Source organism: Anoplophora glabripennis, unplaced genomic scaffold (assembly GCF_000390285.2).
Source record: "Anoplophora glabripennis isolate ALB-LARVAE unplaced genomic scaffold, Agla_2.0 scaffold6, whole genome shotgun sequence".
In the NCBI taxonomy this organism is placed as follows: Eukaryota; Metazoa; Arthropoda; class Insecta; order Coleoptera; family Cerambycidae; genus Anoplophora; species Anoplophora glabripennis.
In genome coordinates, this window is record NW_019416749.1 from 378,143 (window position 1) to 394,799 (window position 16,657).

Consider the following 16,657-nt stretch of genomic DNA (forward strand, 5'->3'; position numbering starts at 1 on the left):
AAAAGTATAAACTTTACTGGTAATGGTACAATAAAAAATAATAATATGAAAGTTAAATTGCAATTTGGTAAAAAATAAGAAAAACGAAGTTTATACAAGGTGTCTTTGAAATACGTAATACACGTAAAAGTAAAACAAATCTGTTCAGATCAACTTACCTTTATCCAAAAATCAACTTTTATTGAGATAGATACAGCCTTTTCAGTTTGGTATTTGAAATGATGTATTTTTATATAATTTTCAAAAGAGACATCTCTTTTGGCCAGAGGTTTGTTCCTTTGTATCTCATTTACATTTCAATACAAAATTCCCTTCTAAAATTTTAACACTTGTGAAATTTTGATATTTGCTATGAGTTTCGAATAAAAAAGATAAATCTTCTTCGTTCAATTAAATTCAGGATGTTCGAAAATTCCGTTTTCATATTTGAATGGGTGATTTTATACACAAAAATAAGAAAAAAAGTTTATACAAATGAGTATCCTAAAGGTACAACGATTGTTCCAATTAAATAAAATAATCGGTATCTTTGAATTTTGTGTCTATAGGTAACTTGATTTAAATTGACTTATTTTGATTTACGGAATACATTGTCCACACAACTTTTGTATCCCTGTGTATTTGAAACTTTGTAAAGCATGTAGTTGATTTAAGTATATATACCTATTTAGTATACGCTTATTATAGCAAAGGTAAGACCGCTTTGATATGATTAGATTAAAACTTGGAAACTAAATTGGAAACAAAAAAAATATATTGTTCGGCTATTTTAAGTCAAGATACGCGAGAAGATACGATTAAAAAAACATAAGGACTTACACCTGTCGGGTAGTTTTAAGATGTATAGCATTGCAACCTCAGTAACGCCATTTTATTTCAGTAGTAATGTCAGGAACCTGAAAGCGAAGTCCACTTTCCCATTCGGCACCTGACCGAGACATAACGAAAAGCTATATTCCCTGTTAAGTACTTGTCTGATTTCATCTAACCTGCCATCTTATTGCCTACACCTGATATGACGTGAAGTTGCCTAGTGCAAGGAATGTACATAGGTACATTTTTGTAAAGCTTTTAGTCATAAATTTGATATAATTTAAAGTGCGTCACTATACAATAAAAATAAACGCTGCCAATAAAGCTGTAGGTATACTTGATTTGAATGAAATCAATTCCGTAGTTTTTTTAAATTAATTCCAAAAAATAGTAATAATAATTTTCCTTTCCTCTCTTTTCCATTTAAAGGATTAATTTTTATTTAATTTAATTTTTTATTATTATTTTTTTATTAAAATTAGATTAAATTTAAACAAAATATTTTTTTTTGTTTAAATTACCATGAAATTGACCAAAGTGGGATTAATTCAAGAGCGATTTTCTCAGAAACCGTTAAAGATAACGATTTGAAACAAGAGTACCTTTTTAACGTAAAATAGTTCGGGAAAACGGAATTTGCTGTCCAATTTGTTAAAAAGTCAAAGATGAAAAGGTTACACACGCAAAGTACCAAGGGCCCCCCCGTACCCAAACCAATGGACCTTGTGGAAATAAATGGATTAGTCCATCAAATTGCTCATCAAAATTTAGCTGTGTATACCAAATTTCATTCATTTGGGCGATTGAGAGATATTGCAAAAAATGATTTTCATTCCTCCCTCTTCAATGGGTCCCTGTGCCCTTAGGAAGCATTTCCGGACCCATGTTCATATGAACTTTTTTACTTAGTTTTGATCATAGAATCGGCCTGTTCAGGGTTAGCAGCTAATTATGAGACACCCTGTATATTTTTGAAGGAAATTAAATGCCCTACAAAAAAGATCCGATTGAAAATTTTCGGCAGACGAGCAGTTTCCATGTAAGCAAGCCTTGAAAATTGATGTTTTTTCGATTTGACTTTTTAACTTTGGAATTTTGTAAATAATGAACAAATTAATGTCTGAAAAAGAACAATAAAGATTTTCAAAGGAAATTTAATGCTCTACAAAAAAGGTCTCTTAACATTTTTGCATAAATTTACCCCTTCAAAAGTTATTCACGATTGAAGTTGAAGTAAAAATTAAATTTTTGTTTTTTTCGTTTTGGACCCAATTTTTTTCACTCGATGGAACAAATTGATATTATACATCATCGACAATTGTTATTCTATCAATATAATCATCAAAAATATCCAAAATTTATAATATATTCAAATTCATTCTCGCTCAATTTTCTACAAGAAGGTAGTTTTGTAGAAAACTACGTTCTTGTAGAAAACTAACTATCCAAAATAATTTTAAAAATAACAATCATGTAGTTTTACTACTGAAGATTATTTATTTATAATATTATATTCACTAATATATACGAATTCGCGTCTATCAACTTTCCTCCCTTACCCCTCTATTTGTTTCGCTTTTCCTCAACTTATTAAGTGCTATGACTAGTGAAAATACTCCTCCTTCTCCTTAATAACCGCAATTTTCTTTCATATAAATGTATACAATATTGTAAATAAACGAATAGTCTACGCTTTCATATAAAAATACGAAGGAGTACAAGTAAATAAAACTTGAGGCGAGGTTTTAAGTGGTGGTGAATTAAATTCCCTTGCTAGATTTTTCGATAAAAAATCCTAATATTATTTAATGGAAAATTATGCCTACAAAAAATGTAGTAGGTCACGTAGTGGCACTATCGCTATGACCACCGCCACTAATGGTACATCCATTAACCATTAAAACACTACTTAATACAACTCACTAAAATTTGATAAGTGTTCCGATCAACATCTTGTATATCTTTATAATATTTTTTCTGAAAAAATCAACATAGTATTTTTTATTATTTCGTTAATTAAGTATGTAATGCATGTACCAATTCGGTTCCAATTTTGTTACTTTTTTAATACCTTTTTCTTTGTAGGACAGTAGTATACCATCAACGAACGAAGAGTGCGGAAAGGGAGACATTCGTGGAGTTACTGCAAATTCATGGGCGTACTATTTTCTTGCACAAGAACGGAAGTTAATGACATACCTATTTAAGAGGCATTATTTTCAGTCTACAACTCGCACTTATTTATTATTATGTTTACAATTACAACTATTCTGACGGATTTGCGTTTCTTACTTTCTATTTTCTTCTGCTATATACGATATTGTACAGTAGTACGACGCCTATAAATATTATTTCTTGTAACAGTTTGCCAATGTACACGTCATAAAAATAAAATCTGTTGCTATGATCAATTGCGGCACAAAACGATCGATTGTCAAATAGTAGGTGAAAAAAATTATTATAAGATGATTACATACTTACATAGGTATTTATACTGAATCTAAAAAAATGGACTATAAACATTAGATAACCTTCAACTCAAAAGTCAAAACAACTCTGATGTATCTGCGTTGCCTGTAGTATTTCGTCACCAATTTCCACCAATCCACCCAAACAATTAACTTTATCGACTCTTTCAGTCTATTTGTTAATTTGACCACAATACTTTAATAAAAATCACAATTTAATTCATATTTAACTGCAAATATATGTATTACATATTTAATATCAAACTTGCTATTAAATGCACTCAGAATTTAAAAAACTAGACGCTATTCCAAAGAATAAATATTCAAGGTTCAATACATTTTTTTTTCAACACTCAAATCCTTTTTTTTTTGGTTATTTTAGTGGTCCTACTTCTGTTACTATACCAAACGATTTCACTAAGAGGTAGACGAGCATCGTGAGCTTTTCCTGGATGGTCACCCATTCAAGTACTAATACGAACAGCTTTGCTTGACTTTTCATATTCGACATGAATGTCACTCGTCCTATTCAAATCGGAAACACAAATTTTGTGAAATGAAAATATAAAAAAAAACACTAAATTATTTCACGAATTAAAACAGAATAGAAGTCAAATTAGAATAAATCAAAACATTTCTAACGTAATTCCATTTGCAGTTTTTTTAATTCTTAGATTCTTAGACATTCATGAACTCTATAATCCATAACAATATAACAATCCTTTTATTTTTATATTTATTTATTCAAGAAAACCTTTGCAAACAGATAAAAACCATGCGTCAATAAATGATATGGAAAAACACCAGTAAAGCGCTAATTATTTTATTACACATAATACCATGGCAGATTTACTGAAATATACATGGTGTTAAAAAAATTGTATTCTTTTTAAAAAACAGTTATAGTTAACTGGGTTTTTTATTCATTATCCTCGTTAATAATCCATAAAATACTTGTATTTTAAGTAAAGATTTAAATCAATATTTGGTTGTTTTTAAGTATTTCCGTATATGCTAAAAGTTATTTAAAAATAGAACAAAATATGGAAATACCTTACAAAAAACTTATTTGATAGTACATACTTGGCTTTTTTAACCTGTTATTATTGAATTAACAGTTGAAACAAAATGTGTTTTAATCAATGCTGATTGAGACTAATAATATGCTAAAATCTCAGTCCTTTGTTAATTAATATCAAATACAGAGCGACCATAAAAGTGATCAAATTCCAACTTTTTAAATGCAGTAAAAACCGATTCAAAGTATAACAAGACTATAAGATACTATTTTCCAATGATATTTCCTTTTTTCTTTGTAAGTAAATTTATTATGTTTTTTGATATTATAAAGTCCTCACAATTATTAATAGGCTTTGTTGAAAAATGGTGTATACATATAAATAAATACCATAGATTTGTTTCAATCAAAATCCTAAGGTAGGCGAATTTTACTAGAAAATTATTAATGTGCCGAGTGTTCAAAAAAGTTATAAATTTTCTCTTTTTGAAATGAAACAATACATGCGTCAAGTAAATTATATACAGAGAATGTCATTCGTTTTTAAGGTAGGTTGATTTTACTAGAAAATTATTGCTGTTTATACAGGGCGACCACACCAAGAGAGTAATCAAATTTCACTATTTTATTACTTTTATTTGGATAAATATAGAGGTTTTCTTCCAATAGATGGTTTTTAGTCTGTTAACTGTAACTTAATTTACATTTTTGTGGATTTTTTTGCTTGTGAGGGACCTTCTGAAAATTAGTTAATTTTTGATAACCCACAACGAATTTGAGCTAGTCTGAACGATAACAATGTTTCACAGAAATGTGGTATTTTTGAAAACGTTTTCCTATTATTTATACTCGACTCCTACTAAAAATTTTCGGAATAATTGATGAAGAGTGTCGAATAATACGATATCGATTATGTTCCTACAACTCCTTTTAATCAAACATTAGTCACTTAATCTTATAAATAACTCTGATTAATATGTGGACACGAATAAAATGTTATTGTTTACAGTCAGTCGATGGTATTATATCATCGTTACCTAGACCTACTATTTAACATAAGCTAGATGGTATGGGTATACCTAGTTTATACAAGACTTCACACAAAGGAAATGATGTATTAGAGGTCAAATATCGTCATTTCCCCGAAAAGCGTCAAGATTTGTTCCGAATAATTTAATGGTATTTTTATTAGGTTAATAAATTTAAAGAATGCATTGATAGTATTTCATGCCAAATGATAACACACTATAATTTCAAAATGTTTCAATTTTTATCAAAAAACAAACATATTAGTCTGTAAATTAAAATATCTAGTGTAAACTAGATTTAAACTATAGAAGGGTTGAAACAATAACAGGAATAATTTCATTATTAGTACAGTAGTAGTAGGTACAGACGATCAAAACAAAACTACGACCAAAACCGGTCACGAAATAAAAACTTATCGCTGTTTATTTCTTCGTGTGTATTAAAAAGAAGCAACACTAGTACTACGCCTTAAAATTGTTAAATATCTCAACCAATATGCCTATTCCACAGCTGATCAAATCACGTAACCTATATATACCACGCTAAAACATCTAACCAGGGTTAAAAAACTCACTTAATTCCACAACACAGAATCATTTAAACAAAAAAAAAAAAAGACGCCGGTATTCCGCGACGGACTGCCACGGTACGCGAGTATCACAACACTGACGCCGAAGTATCCGCGAGATCGGATCATGCAAACCGAGAGTCACTTTCCAATGCCGTTTCACGTGGACCAGCGAAGAGAAAATAAAATCTAAACGGCGGCCGTCTAAATAAGTAACAGGTGTGTGGTGCGATGTGATGGATGAGATGCTCGGTGATACTCTGATTACGCGTTGGGCAATCGTTTGCTATGCAGTTTTCCTATCACACTGATAAAACTAGCTAAAGGCTTATTCCCACAGAGCTGCACATTTTACGCTGCGTACACAGCGTTGTACGGATATTACCTCGCGGTTCGTTATATAACGGCGTTTTCCTTTATTTCAGTTGCGTGCAAGCGAGCGATACCCAAGCGGTATACAATAAACATGTCAAGGGAAAAAAATTGATAACTGTATTGAAGTAAGCGCTAAATAAGAAGCTCGGATATGTCTTCTATTGTAAGCAGCAGTTCAACTTGCAACAATATGGTATAGTATTTCCGATCTCAATTGAAGAACCAAGAAGTGGGCAGTATGTAGCAGGTTCGGTCGCTTAGGTAGCAACTCGACATTGAAATATTTGAAAAACTAAAACTTGTTCCCATATTTATTTAGCCATACCCATATATAGGTCTGGTCGAACTGGTCTGGTGGTAGAAATGTATACGCCCAGTCGTAGAATGCACGCGTGGGCAAACGGCGTATAACATAGCCGCACTGGGCGACTGGGCAATAAATCTCAGTTGTTGACAAGTGGTTGACAAATTGTCTAGCAGTGCAGTGCAGCAAACGGAGAAAAGGGATATTTTGTTTACTAATATTACTACAACACGGCATTTTGGAGACCTTTTCAAACGGAACAAAACGAAATTTACCATCACTATAATAACATTGCTTGAGGGCAAAAATAATTAAAATATGTTTTTGTCCAAATGAACATATAATAGAAACTACACATTATATCCAAATTATTATATTTTTTTTACCTTTAGCCGAAAACTTTTTTAGGGACGCCTATGAAACTCCTTAAATTTTATTGCTAGACGTTTTTATACATGTTTAACTGACTTCGGAAAGACATTGTGTTAAGCCAGATCTACATTGTAGATCTAGACCAACTTATAAGCCTAAGCCAAATTATATATATTTTTATATTTTGGCGAGTGATTCCAAACATAAAAATAAGAAAAAGTTTATATCATTAGTTTCGAATGTGCTTCCTAGGGGCAATAAGGGTGTTTTCCATAGACTCGCCATAGCATCCTTAGGAAACATTTTAGAGATTATTCATATAAACTTTTTTTCTTAATTAGAAATATAAAAGCGAAATTCTAAAATAATATATTTCAGTACATGCAGGACCGAAAATTTCCCTTTTTTTTAATAAAAAAAATATTCCGATTATTTTCTAATGTTTCGAGAAATATATAAGCCGATATAAGCAGACAAAGACGCGTACCAAATCAGCGGTCACTAACTAAATCAGTTTAATAATATTTAAAATGTTTCTTGCTACCGTATTCAGCGTATAAAGGTCTAAAGATTGGATCACATCGGCCGAGGTGTTGGCAAGTATTGGTATTATTTTTATATTGATATACCACAGACAAAATAGCTTCGCTCCAAACAGCCCCTGGAATAGGACAGCAGTTTTAAATTTTCGAATGCCGATAAAGGACACCACCAGCAGAATTGTAGCAAGTAGAATTTTAGGTAGAAGATTCAAACGCAGCGGCCGGCATTCCTAGACAATGCTTAGTGCAACCTATCAACACAAACAACAATTTGGCAATGTTGTCACGCGTACGCACGGATTTATTTTGTACACTTTTTTTATCAATGCCTATTTTTGTGTAACTGTATTTACCTCGGTATTTACTTAATGTTTTAAAGAATGAACGAATACCTATGTAGTCAACTTCAGATGATCGGATATTCTGCAGCGGTGTATCAGTTAGGTTATTTAATCATAATTAGCTACTATCATCATTCATTATTATTCTTCGTATTGCAGAAAATATATTTCTAAATATGTAAACAAATTCATATTTTAAAAATATTTTAAGTAAATATAGTTTTTTTAATATTTGATGATGCCATAATTTTTACAAATTTATTTTTAATATTCGAAATTCTGCGACATTCGTATTATCTATTTTTTATCTTCAAATAGTCTGTTACACAACTGATTATACATCAAAAAGTCCAAATGTTGTGTCACTGTCAAAAAGTAAATTAGACAGTCAGCCTAGCCCACTTATCCCCTAGTAAACAGTTGGTACCAATCACAACGACGCCCTCGGTGACGAAGAGAAACTGACAGTGACGGAATTTTCAAATTATTGTATTATATTTACATTTTATACATCACGTATATGAGAAATACTAAGTTCTCGAATTGAACCATATCCGAGGAGACTGGCGACTCTCATTTTTCTTATTACCATGACGGTAATCATATAATATTATGTATCATATAATATGGCTTACTTTTTTTTCATCGCATTACCTATTTATACAGAGTATTTTGAAAACTAGACATCCTATTTAATACTTCAAACGAAATTTTGATAGTTCAGTTAAATTTACAATGACAGTGTCAAAATTCAGTTCTGATAATTAAAAATACAATTTTCAAACGAAATAAAGTCAGGTATTCTTGGAATCAATTAAATGATTGTTGGAAGTATATCTCCGCTTTTCGTATCTTTTTAAGAATTTCAATTCAGTAAACATTCGGCTTTAAAACTTATGAAAACTTTTCGATAAATGTAAACATATTGTATATGTTTTGTGCAGCTTCTGCCTCATTATTCTCACGTCTTGATTAAATCAGCTGTTTATCTTCGGCTGAACTGGAAACAATCTTACAGATAAGATAAAATTTAATATCGTGTCTATTACAAAGATTTGAAAATTAATGAGTACAATTTAGTTATTATTTAAACCTAATTTTAAGAAACGATAAATTAATATTGACTAAGAAATTAAAAGCCAAATAAAAATAAAATACGACGTAAATTCAGATGGCAGCAAAATAATAATTAAATAAGAAATTTAAACGCATTAATAGCACCTATATATCTCCAAGCTATAAATATAGAAATTATGCCATATTTCTGCAAATATAGATATTTAATTAAAGTTAATTTTGGTACATGTGAGACATGGTGACCCAGATTTTTAGGTGCAAAATACCAGTGCAACCTTATCTTTAGAATAGAACACACTGTATATTTTTAAATGTAAATTCGACAACTACTGAAAATTACCTTTGAGGCAATAAATATTTTACGAGTATTACTGTAGTAGTTTTTAATAGATATTCATTGATTTATAAAAAAAATGACAGTTGCCCGAGTCTGTGAAGATATTTTTTATGTTGCACCAGTTCTATTTTTTCAATTACAGTTCGTCAGTTTAAAACCTTTTTTGTTTAAATTTTACTGGAAAATGATGGAGCTTATGAACTACAAAATTATCTACAATTTTTTAAACATTAGAAGTTCGCATACGAGAATGTTAGCCTCGGTTAGAGCAATATTTAACTTTACCACTTTTAATTGAACTTGAAAAATTTCGAAATTATTTTTTAATCAAACAAATCGGAAACTAACAGTAGAACAGTTCCAAGTTTTAATGATTTATCTTAAAAGCTTTTGGAGATACCTTAAAAAATAATATCCAAAAATATTACATTTTTGCGGTACAGGGTTGAAAATTAAAAAAATTGATTTCACATTTTCTGAACTACCTACCCCTGAAGACATTTACAGTGGAGTGATAACGACTTTATCTAATTAAAGGTAACACCTGTTCAGACACAAACAGATCAACCACAACGGAGACACCGGAAGTCACCAATAGCTATAACAAAGACCCCAGAAATTCTATGCTGTTGGATCTTTGGAAATTTGATGATTTGATCTTTGCTAGTAACTTCTAGTGGTATTTCTAAGACAAGATATGTTTTCCCTTATTTGAAAAAAGTGTTACCAAGCATTTCAATAAATTGGAAATGACTTTATTATGCAACAAAATCAGTTTCTTTTTCATCATAGTTTTGTTTTAAAAGTATAAGTTTAAATGTATGTTCGCGAAAGTTCGAATAAAATCATTGGAGTAGAAGTTTTGTACTTTGTTGAAGGCCACAAACATGTTCTATATATATTTATTTTAGGTTTATTCAAGTATTTAGTAACCTCGTTAGTAACGACGAGGCATGTTCAAAAAAAGTAATAATTCGAAAATGTTTCATTTTATTTCTTTTGAATAAAATGAAAGACGCTACTTTTCTTAGAAATCAAACTAGGAGTCCAAGCAGCGATCAGATTTCCAAAATACCCCAGTAATGTCAATTTTCTGGGGTCATTAGTGACAGATACTTTAACATCTTCGCTACTTATTTAATCTGGGAGATTTTTAATTCTAAATATATCTCCAGTAGCATAAGATATGGTCCCAATATTGGCATCATATACTTAGCTAACGTATTGAATTTGGGCCCAATATTTTGAAGATTTACCCAATATTGGTAACATATTGATATACATATAAAACAGAGGCGTCCAATGTACAGGGTGTCCCGCATAAAAACCGACTCAGGTCAGGTGCATGTAAGTTGCACCCATAGACCACCTAGACTGGCCGTATCTAATTCCAATGCACGGGTATCAGTGAATGCAAAATCCGGGGAAGTGGAGTGTGGAAGGCAATCTGATTGCGCGCATCTTTAAGCAGATCCGGATTAAGTAATATTTTTATTACATATTAAACATTATATTGCATCTTATGACAAATATTCAATTTTAAGTTTGTATTTCAGAAAATAGTACATTTTAGTCTCATATTAAATAAAACTACAAAATAATTTAAAAATATTTATTATTCTCTAAATAATATTAATTTATTTAATATGTCTTTTCGTAAATTTTACCGAATTAAATAATTTGACTTCATGATTTATTCGTACATCGATATACTTTTCACATTCAGCCCTTACAAGTTCTATTAAATGATTACAATTGTTAGGCAAATTATCAAATTGATGTTCATGCAAATTGTCAAATATGTTCACATTCAGAAAGTTTTTTAATACATGATAAACAATTTTATTTTTCTGTAGCCTAGGTGTTCTGCATTCATCATTATTTAAAAATTTTATTAATTTTTCTGTTTCTTAGCATATTACTACGACATCTCGAGATGGATACGTCAAACAACCACGATCTTTAATAAAAATTAATTGACTGTATTCGTACAGTATTCGTACTGAATCTGAAATTAGTTTTGTTTGCGATTTTTTTAATTGAAAAAAATATTTAATTAATTTTCAGCTATCTCGAAATGACGGGAATTGGAAAAATTTCATAAAAATTTAAGACTCGCATAAAGTAAATAATTACTAAAAATATTTTACAGTAATTCATTCATTATTTTATAATAACAATATCACGTTAATCACTACACTATGTGGGCGAACAAAATTATAAAGCTAACCCTGGAAACTTGTGACGTTAACCGAAAAATGGCGTACATATTTACCTTTTATATAAGTATTACTTTTTTTTACTTACCTAAAGAAGGAAATTTTTCGCCTCTCTTCACCAACTCAATCACTTCTATTTATACAATATTTTACAATACACTTGCCCATGGTAAAACGTTTAATTATCGAAATCACAGCGATGCGTACACGTCAAATGCTAGGACACGACTGAGCGCTGGGCTCCAAATCAGGCTCTAAAGTGTTTTCACCAAAGTCGCTCTATAAGCCAGTCTAGGTGGTCTGTGGTTGCACCCCTGAGGAGTTATTAGCTGCCAAAGTGGAGCCCTAAATTTCGAAAAAATTTATATCTGTAACATTTTACCGCAGAAGAACCAAATTTGGTACATGATTTAGGTTTATTACTGGTCTACTTTAACTATGATTAAAGTTAATTGAAGTACTACAAGGTGTTCATTGGGTTCAGAATTTTTTCTTCATTGACAGAATAGAAAAATAGTATTAATTCACAGCAGAATTTAATTTTAAAAACTTTTTTACTCTTGTTAAATTTTAAAAAACTTTATGGTTTTCGAGATAAACCGTATTAACAGACACTTTAATAGTGTTAATTAGAAAATAATCAAAAAGTCAGTACTTAGTAGTCAATGAATTTATCTTTCAAACATGTCAGTTAGTAATAAAATTATTTTATTTGGCTGGAAAATTTACATATAGCGAACAAGTTGATATGTTACTTGTGCTGGGTTTCTGCGAAGGAAACTGTAGAAGTATGGAAGAATATCGTAGATTTCCTAATCGTTCCTCATAGAGAAATATTTTCTAATGTTGAAAGACGAGCTCGAGACAGGAAAGTTTTTCAGCAAGATCCAAGAACGTCCTAATGTAATAGGGGTACAAGATGAAGAAATTATTTAGCAAACAACTGAAGATGAACCCAAGTAAGTTCTAGACGTTTATCTCTACAGACTGGGTTATTAAGAACTTCTGCAAACCGAATTCTTAAACGAAATCTACTGCATCCATATCGTTGTTGCCTCAAGATTTGGATCGACGAGTGACGTTTTGTGAGTTTGTTTTGCATCAGGATATTAATTTTCACAAAAAAATTCTTTCTACTGATGAGGCTTGTTTTACTCGCCGAGGAATTACAATTGTTCATAACTTTCATGAATATGCCGATGTAAACCCTTATGCAATAACTTCGACATTTTCAACGCGAGTTTAAGATAAATAACGAGCGTTCAAATAAAAACGTGGTCAAGTTGGTTCTGAAAATTTGGACGTAGGGCGTAGCGTATAGCAAATGAACTTAAACGTCATCTGTCAAAGCGCTATATCGNTCGCTCTATAAGCCAGTCTAGGTGGTCTGTGGTTGCACCCCTGAGAAGTTATTAGCTGCCAAAGTGGAGCCCTAAATTTCGAAAAAAATTAATATCTCTGCAACATTTTACCGCAGAAAAATCAAATTTGGTACATGATTTAGGTTTATTACTGGTCTTCTTTAACTACGATTTAAAGTTAATTGAAGCACTACAAGGTGTTCATTGGGTTCAGAATTTTTTTTTCATTGACAGAATTGAAAAATAATATTAATTCACAGCAGAATTTAATTTTAAAAACTTTTTTCTTTTGTTAAATTTTAAAAAACTTTATGGTTTTCAAGAAAAACCGTATTAACAGACATTTTAATAGTGTTCATTAGAAAATAATCAAAGTCAGTAGTAGGCAATGAATTTATCTTTCAAACTTGTCAGTTATTTTATTTGGCTGTAAAATTTACATTTAACCAACAAGTTGATATGTTACTTGTGCTGGGTTTCCGCGAAGGAAACTGTAGAAGTATGGAAGAATCATAGAGAAATATTTTCTAATGTTGAAAGACGAGCTCGAGACAGGAAAGTTTTTCAGCAAGATCCAAGAACGTCCTAACGTCCTTATAGGGGTACAAGATGAAGAAATTATTTAGCAAACAACTGAAGATGCACCGCAAGTAACTTCTAGACGTTTATCTCGACAGACTGGGTTAAGAACTTGTGTAAACCGAATTCTTAAACGAAATCTACTGCATCCATATCGTTGTTGCCTCAAGATTTGGATCGACGAGTGACGTTTTGTGAGTTTGTTTAGCGTCAGGATATTAATTTTCACAAGAAAATTCTTTTTTAAAATGGTGTTTTCTCAAGAACAAAAAGTGTTTATCATAGAGTCCTACTTTAGAAATGGACGCAAGATTGATGGAATATGGAAGTATTCTATTGAGGAATGTTTCATAGAATTTCAAAATCAATTTCCCGGCGTTGTCGAGTACAAAATTTTTCAAAGTGCAGTTCAGCGTTGTGTTAATGTTTTTCGTGAAACGGGCAGTGTAACAAGAAAAGAAGGAAGCGGCCGACCTAAAAAGCGGACTGAAGAATTAAAAGAAAATGTCCAACAAATAATGGAAAATGCGCCAAGAACTTCTGTAAGTTTTATCACAAATGGTGGGAGTATCAGTCGGTACCTGCCACACAGTGTTAAAAAAAGATTTGCGTTTGTTCTCCTATCGTTTAACTTGTCAGCAAGAACTTCATGAAGTTGATTTTCCGCGACGGGCTGTATTTTGTGAATGATTTTTAAACAACTACGGTGAACTTCATAATATCACCTTTTTTTCTGATGAAGCCTGGTTTCATTTAAGTGGTTACGTAAGCTCACAGAATATGAGAATGTGGTCTTCTGAAAAACCTTAATTCTTTAAAATAAAGTTATATAGTCATTAACGTTATTGAAACTGACAGCTACTATACAGCTCGTTGAGAAATGAGGTTAAGTTGGTCGCTATAAGCTACTCCCTACGTCCAATGTGTCAGAGTCAACTTCGACCACGTTTTTATTTGAACGCTCGTTATTTGGGCCGGTATTATTGATCGTTATTTGATTGGACCAGTTATTTTGAAAAATCGACTAAATGGGAAAGTTATATTTGGAATTTAAAATACCCTCCCTGATCTAATGGAGGATATACCGTTACAACTTAAGACTGGAGCTTTGGTTTATGCATGATGGAGCACCGCCTCATTTTAGTGCTTTAGAGATTTTTTGAACTTTAAGTTTCCAAATAAATAGATAGGTCGAGGAAATAATTGACCACAAAATTGGCCACCACGATCACCAGATCTCAACAAATGTGATTATTTCCTTTGGGGAACATTGAAGGATTTGGTTTATTCTTCGCCAGTTGAATCCCGAGAAAATTTGTGGAATCGTATTACAAATAAATGTAACCTTATAAGAGACGATCATCATTTGTTAGACAGAGTAAACTTCAATTTTCTATGAAGAATAAATTTATGTATCAGGGAAAATCTCGGGGAAAATGGTGCCCACTTTGAACATTTCCTTTAGTTTTAATTATTATTACATATTTTTTCAAACTGCATTGTATTGTACTTAAATTCTTTAAAATAATGGTGTCTATCCCGATGCTTTCAATTATTATTTTTATTATTTATTTGTGTTTTTTACTTAATTCCTACAATATTTGCATATTTAAAATTGTTTAAGGTACTTGTTTTTTCTTTTTTAGAATTACGAGAGAAGTGAAGTAAAATTTATTAGGCCAATTCTCAAATTTGAAAGATAAAGCCTACTACTGACTTTTCGATTATTTTCTAATATCTACACTATTAAAATCTTGTGTCAGTTATTAATACGGGTTATCTTGAAAACGATAAAGTTTTTTAAAATTTAACAAGAATAAAAAGATTTATAAAATTAAAATCTGCTGTGAATTAATATTATAAAGAAGACCAATAATAAACCTAAATCACGTACCAAATTTGGTTCTTCTGCGGTAAAGTGTATCAGAGATATTAATTTTTGTCGAAATTTAGGGCCCCACTTTGGGGGATAATAACTCCTCAGGGCTGCAACAACTTTGTACATAGGTAAGTTTGGTATTACAATATTTTGGACACCCAAAATATAGGGTCCAAAATATACAACCAGTAGATTTAAAAAATTAATACTCATATTGGTTTTATATTGTCTGTAATATTCATAACCAGTATTAAGTCAAAATCTCTCCGTGTACAATACTTGGCTAATATGGGGAAAAAATATTTTCCCAACATATTTGTGGCTGGGGATATCTAAATCACTAACCCAAGTTACATAGCTCTACATTACAAGCTAAATTTGAGACTTTACTACAGCATAGTAAAGAGCCGACAAAAGAATTAGTAAGTGGAAACCGCAGTTCGCTATCTTTTATAACGAAGAAGGAAGATACGTTATGTGCATACCAGTGGGAAAAAACAGTGGTTAGATACCTACTACCTCAAGCATATCGCAAGATAAATAAATTATACAAGAAACAATTAACTAAATATCATCGCATTTTTTTCCTAATAATTTGTTGAATATAATTTTTGTTTTGTTTACATATATCCACGTATGAAATAATAATTTGTATAAAATTCAAGGTACTGCCAAAACCTCGGCCAAAACTAAAGTGTACGATGCTTCAACTGAAATTGGGGTCAAATGCAGATACGCTATTAAAAAGTCATTGCTATTGCTACCAAAACAAAGTTACGGTAACACGTTTTTGTTACAAATTACTGAAGGTTTTTGTGCGACTTACCGCCGATAATAAGTAATAAAATCGGCTGATATTAATATTTCTTGTGGTTGAAAGACACAACATGAAGATTTAGACCATTATAAATTAATACCTTTATTTGGTTAGATTTCCAATGCCCTTCTTCCTTGTAAAGCAAACAGGAAATACTGGTGGACAATGAATAGAAGGGGAAAAGATTAATTTAATTGGCAACAAGCTTGTCTCTTTAGAACATAATAATACTTCTTCGGATTAAAAATTTACCTGAGAAACATGCCCCGACTATTGTGTCTTGTATGCACCGATGATCTGTAAGAGTATCAAGATAAATATAGAACAACCAACACGTGCTGGGCTAAAACCGGAACGTTTCGAAGTTAAATTTACTTATTATTTATTCCCCTTACCCTGCATGTACCAGTGTTGTTTCAAGTATTTTAACATAAATGTTTATTTTACGTGCATGTTCTCTGTTTAACGTTTCTATAAAAAGATAATCAGGTATTACTGTTCATCTCTAATTGCAATTACCTAGGCTAATTATTACATATAGCGCTTTTTCTTTTATTT

The 16,657-nt window shown here is 31.1% G+C and overlaps 1 protein-coding gene across 10 annotated transcripts in view; it reads right to left on the reverse strand.

Moving 5' to 3' along the window:
- LOC108911124 (protein kinase shaggy) overlaps positions 1-16,657 on the reverse strand; it is a 58,521-nt gene that overhangs the window by 37,918 nt on the left and 3,946 nt on the right. For 2 of the 10 annotated variants that reach the window (XM_018715982.2, XM_018715965.2), the window contains exon 1: positions 5,903-6,050. The exons of 5 other annotated variants lie outside the window; for them this stretch is intronic. The gene's annotated coding sequence lies outside the window, so the exon portion shown is untranslated. Of the gene's footprint in view, positions 1-5,902; positions 6,051-16,657 lie in introns of those variants that run through there. 3 more of the 10 variants (XM_018715998.2, XM_018715990.2, XM_018716006.2) reach the window with 3 other exon arrangements.